This window comes from Lepidochelys kempii, chromosome 26 (assembly GCF_965140285.1).
Source record: "Lepidochelys kempii isolate rLepKem1 chromosome 26, rLepKem1.hap1, whole genome shotgun sequence".
NCBI lineage: Eukaryota > Metazoa > Chordata > Testudines > Cheloniidae > Lepidochelys > Lepidochelys kempii.
In genome coordinates, this window is record NC_136405.1 from 16,693,595 (window position 1) to 16,699,594 (window position 6,000).

Genomic DNA, 6,000 nt, shown 5'->3' on the forward strand with positions numbered 1-6,000 from the left:
TCCTCCAACAGATGTCCCACTCAAACTCCCCTGTTCAAAGCTCTGTTTGCTAGCTCCTGTGCCGCTGCAGCTGTCTGTGCCGCTGCCTGACTGGCTCCTAACTTAATAGGACCCCTAGTCAGTGAAGCCCCGCCCCCTGATCAGGGCTCAGCTTCTCTTCCAGCACAAAGCCCCTCCAAGCCTCTACACATACAGATACTACCAATACAAAAACACACACAAATACCTTCTCCTCCAAAAGAACTCCCACTCAAACTCCCCTGCTTACAGCTCTGTTTGCTAGCTCCTGTGCCGCTGCCTGACTGGCTCCTACCTTTATAGGACCCCTAGTAAGTGAAGCCCCGCCCCCTGATCAGGGCTCAGCTTCTCTCCCAGCACAAAGCCCCTCCAAGCCTCTACACATACAGGTACTACCAATACAAAAACACACACAAATACCTTCTCCTCCAAAAGAACTCCCACTCAAACTCCCCTGCTTACAGCTCTGTTTGCTAGCTCCTGTGCCGCTGTCTGACTGGCTGCTACCTTTATAGGACCCCTAGTCAGTGAAGCCCCGCCCCCTAATCAGGGCTCAGCTTCTCTCCCAGCACAAAGCCCCTACACATACAGATACTACCAATACAAAACCAAACACACACAAATACCTTCTCCTCCAACAGAACTCCCACTCAAACTCCCCTGTTTACAGCTCTGTTTGCTAGCTCCTTTGCCGCTGCAGCTGTCTGTGCCGGTGCCTGACTGGCTGCTACCTTTACAGGACCCCTAGTCAGTGAAGCCCCGCCCCCTAATCAGGGCTCAGCTTCTCTCCCAGCACAAAGCCCATCCAAGCCTCTACACATACAGGTACTACCAATACAAAACCAAACACACACAAATACCTTCTCCTCCAACAGAACTCCCACTCAAACTCCCCTGTTCACAGCTCTGTTTGCTAGCTCCTGTGCCGCTGCAGCTGTCTGTGCCGCTGCCTGACTGGCTGCTACCTTTACAGGACCCCTAGTCAGTGAAGCCCCGCCCCCTAATCAGGGCTCAGCTTCTCTCCCAGCACAAAGCCCCTCCAAGCCTCTACACATACAGATACTACCAATACAAAACCAAACACACACAAATACCTTCTCCTCCAAAAGAACTCCCACTCAAACTCCCCTGTTTACAGCTCTGTTTGCTAGCTCCTGTGCCGCTGCCTGACTGGCTGCTACCTTTATAGGACCCCTAGTCAGTGAAGCCCCGCCCCCTAATCAGGGCTCAGCTTCTCTCCCAGCACAAAGCCCCTCCAAGCCTCTACACATACAGATACTACCAATACAAAAACACACACAAATACCTTCTCCTCCAACAGAACTCCCACTCAAACTCCCCTGTTTACAGCTCTGTTTGCTAGCTCCTGTGCCGCTGCCTGACTGGCTGCTACCTTTATAGGACCCCTAGTCAGTGAAGCCCCGCCCCCTAATCAGGGCTCAGCTTCTCTCCCAGCACAAAGCCCCTCCAAGCCTCTACACATACAGATACTACCAATAAAAAAACACACACAAATACCTTCTCCTCCAAAAGAACTCCCACTCAAACTCCCCTGCTTACAGCTCTGTTTTCTAGCTCCTGTGCCGCTGCCTGACTGGCTGCTACCTTTATAGGACCCCTAGTCAGTGAAGCCCCGCCCCCTAATCAGGGCTCAGCTTCTCTCCCAGCACAAAGCCCCTCCAAGCCTCTACACATACAGATCCTACCAATACAAAAACACACACAAATACCTTCTCCTCCAACAGAACTCCCACTCAAACTCCCCTGTTTACAGCTCTGTTTGCTAGCTCCTGTGCCGCTGCCTGACTGGCTGCTACCTTTATAGGACCCCTAGTCAGTGAAGCCCCGCCCCCTAATCAGGGCTCAGCTTCTCTCCCAGCACAAAGCCCGTTCACATACAGATACTACCAATACAAAACCGAACCCACACAAATACCTTCTCCTCCAACAGAACTCCCACTCAAACTGCCCTGTTTACAGGTCTGTTTGCTAGCTCCTGTGCCACTGCCTGACTGGCTGCTCCCTTTATCGGACCCCTAGTCAGTGAAGCCCCGCCCCCTAATCAGGGCTCAGCTTCTCTCCCAGCACAAAGCCCCTTCAAACCTCTACACATACAGATACTACCAATACAAAACCAAACACACACAAATACCTTCTCCTCCAACACAACTCCCACTCAAACTCCCCTGTTTACAGCTCTGTTTGCTAGCTCCTGTGCCGCTGTCTGACTGGCTGCTACCTTTATAGGACCCCTAGTCAGTGAAGCCCCGCCCCCTAATCAGGGCTCAGCTTCTCTCCCAGCACAAAGCCCCTGCACATACAGATACTGACAATACAAAACCAAACACACACAAATACTTTCTCCTCCAACAGAACGCCCACTCAAACTCCCCTGTTTACAGCTCTGTTTGCTAGCCCCTGTGCCACTGCAGCTGTCTGTGCCGCTGCCCGACTGGCTGCTACCTTATAGGACCCCGAGTCAGTGAAGCCCCGCCCCCTAATCAGGGCTCAGCGTCTCTCCCAGCACCTCGCCCCTCCAAGCCTCTACACATACAGATACTACCAATACAAAAACACACACAAATACCTTCTCCTCCAACAGAACTCCCACTCAAACTCCCCTGTTTACAGCTCTGTTTGCTATCTCCTGTGCCGCTGTCTGACTGGCTGCTACCTTTATAGGACCCCTAGTCAGTGAAGCCCCGCCCCGTAATCAGGGCTCAGCTTCTCTCCCAGCACAAAGCCCCTACACATACAGATACTACCAATACAAAACCAAACACACAGAAATACCTTCCCCTCCAACAGAACTCCCACTCAAACTCCCCTGTTCACAGCTCTGTTTGCTAGCTCCTGTGCCGCTGCCTGACTGGCTGCTACCTTGATAGGACCCCTAGTCAGTGAAGCCCCGCCCCCCCTTCAGGGCTCAGCTTCTCTCCCAGCACAAAGCCCCTTCAAACCTCTACACATACAGGTACTACCAATACAAAAACACACACAAATACCTTCTCCTCCAACAGAACTCCCACTCAAACTCCCCTGTTTAGAGCTCTGTTTGCTAGCTCCTGTGCCACTGCAGCTGTCTGTGCCGCTGCCTGACTGGCTGCTCCCTTTCTAGGACCCCTAGTCAGTGAAGCCCCGCCCCCTAATCAGGGCTCAGCTTCTCTCGCAGCACCTAGCCCCTCCAAGCCTCTACACATACAGATACTACCAATACAAACACACACAAATACCTTCTCCTCCAACAGAACTCCCACTCAAACTCCCCTGCTTACAGCTCTGTTTGCTAGCTCCTGTGCCGCTGTCTGACTGGCTCCAACCTTTATAGGACCCCTAGTCAGTGAATCCCCGCCCCCTGATCAGGGCTCAGCTTCTCTCCCAGCACAAAGCCCCTCCAAGCCTCTACACATACAGATACTACCAATACAAAACGAAACACACACAAATACCTTCTCCTCCAACAGAACTCCGACTCAAACTCCCCTGTTTACAGCTCTTCTTCCTAGCTCCTGTGCCGCTGTCTGACTGGCTGCTACCTTTCTAGGACCCCTAGTCAGTGAAGCCCCGCCCCCTAATCAGGGCTCAGCTTCTCTCCCAGCACAAAGCCCCTGCACATACAGATACTGACAATACAAAACCAAACACACACAAATACCTTCTCCTCCAACAGAACTCCCACTCCAACTCCCCTGTTTACAGCTCTGTTTGCTAGCTCCTGTGCCGCTGCAGCTGTCTGTGCCGATGCCTGACTGGCTGCTACCTTTATAGGACACCTAGTCAGTGAAGCCCCGCCCCCTGATCAGGGCTCAGCTTCTCTCCCAGCACAAAGCCCCTCCAAGCCTCTACACATACAGATACTACCAATACAAAAACACACACAAATACCTTCTCCTCCAAAAGAACTCCCACTCAAACTCCCCTGCTTACAGCTCTGTTTGCTAGCTCCTGTGCCGCTGCCTGACTGGCTCCTACCTTTATAGGACCCCTAGTAAGTGAAGCCCCGCCCCCTGATCAGGGCTCAGCTTCTCTCCCAGCACAAAGCCCCTCCAAGCCTCTACACATACAGGTACTACCAATACAAAAACACACACAAATACCTTCTCCTCCAAAAGAACTCCCACTCAAACTCCCCTGCTTACAGCTCTGTTTGCTAGCTCCTGTGCCGCTGTCTGACTGGCTGCTACCTTTATAGGACCCCTAGTCAGTGAAGCCCCGCCCCCTAATCAGGGCTCAGCTTCTCTCCCAGCACAAAGCCCCTACACATACAGATACTACCAATACAAAACCAAACACACACAAATACCTTCTCCTCCAACAGAACTCCCACTCAAACTCCCCTGTTTACAGCTCTGTTTGCTAGCTCCTTTGCCGCTGCAGCTGTCTGTGCCGGTGCCTGACTGGCTGCTACCTTTACAGGACCCCTAGTCAGTGAAGCCCCGCCCCCTAATCAGGGCTCAGCTTCTCTCCCAGCACAAAGCCCATCCAAGCCTCTACACATACAGGTACTACCAATACAAAACCAAACACACACAAATACCTTCTCCTCCAACAGAACTCCCACTCAAACTCCCCTGTTCACAGCTCTGTTTGCTAGCTCCTGTGCCGCTGCAGCTGTCTGTGCCGCTGCCTGACTGGCTGCTACCTTTACAGGACCCCTAGTCAGTGAAGCCCCGCCCCCTAATCAGGGCTCAGCTTCTCTCCCAGCACAAAGCCCCTCCAAGCCTCTACACATACAGATACTACCAATACAAAACCAAACACACACAAATACCTTCTCCTCCAAAAGAACTCCCACTCAAACTCCCCTGTTTACAGCTCTGTTTGCTAGCTCCTGTGCCGCTGCCTGACTGGCTGCTACCTTTATAGGACCCCTAGTCAGTGAAGCCCCGCCCCCTAATCAGGGCTCAGCTTCTCTCCCAGCACAAAGCCCCTCCAAGCCTCTACACATACAGATACTACCAATACAAAAACACACACAAATACCTTCTCCTCCAACAGAACTCCCACTCAAACTCCCCTGTTTACAGCTCTGTTTGCTAGCTCCTGTGCCGCTGCCTGACTGGCTGCTACCTTTATAGGACCCCTAGTCAGTGAAGCCCCGCCCCCTAATCAGGGCTCAGCTTCTCTCCCAGCACAAAGCCCCTCCAAGCCTCTACACATACAGATACTACCAATAAAAAAACACACACAAATACCTTCTCCTCCAAAAGAACTCCCACTCAAACTCCCCTGCTTACAGCTCTGTTTTCTAGCTCCTGTGCCGCTGCCTGACTGGCTGCTACCTTTATAGGACCCCTAGTCAGTGAAGCCCCGCCCCCTAATCAGGGCTCAGCTTCTCTCCCAGCACAAAGCCCCTCCAAGCCTCTACACATACAGATCCTACCAATACAAAAACACACACAAATACCTTCTCCTCCAACAGAACTCCCACTCAAACTCCCCTGTTTACAGCTCTGTTTGCTAGCTCCTGTGCCGCTGCCTGACTGGCTGCTACCTTTATAGGACCCCTAGTCAGTGAAGCCCCGCCCCCTAATCAGGGCTCAGCTTCTCTCCCAGCACAAAGCCCGTTCACATACAGATACTACCAATACAAAACCGAACCCACACAAATACCTTCTCCTCCAACAGAACTCCCACTCAAACTGCCCTGTTTACAGGTCTGTTTGCTAGCTCCTGTGCCACTGCCTGACTGGCTGCTCCCTTTATCGGACCCCTAGTCAGTGAAGCCCCGCCCCCTAATCAGGGCTCAGCTTCTCTCCCAGCACAAAGCCCCTTCAACCCTCTACACATACAGATACTACCAATACAAAACCAAACACACACAAATACCTTCTCCTCCAACACAACTCCCACTCAAACTCCCCTGTTTACAGCTCTGTTTGCTAGCTCCTGTGCCGCTGTCTGACTGGCTGCTACCTTTATAGGACCCCTAGTCAGTGAAGCCCCGCCCCCTAATCAGGGCTCAGCTTCTCTCCCAGCACA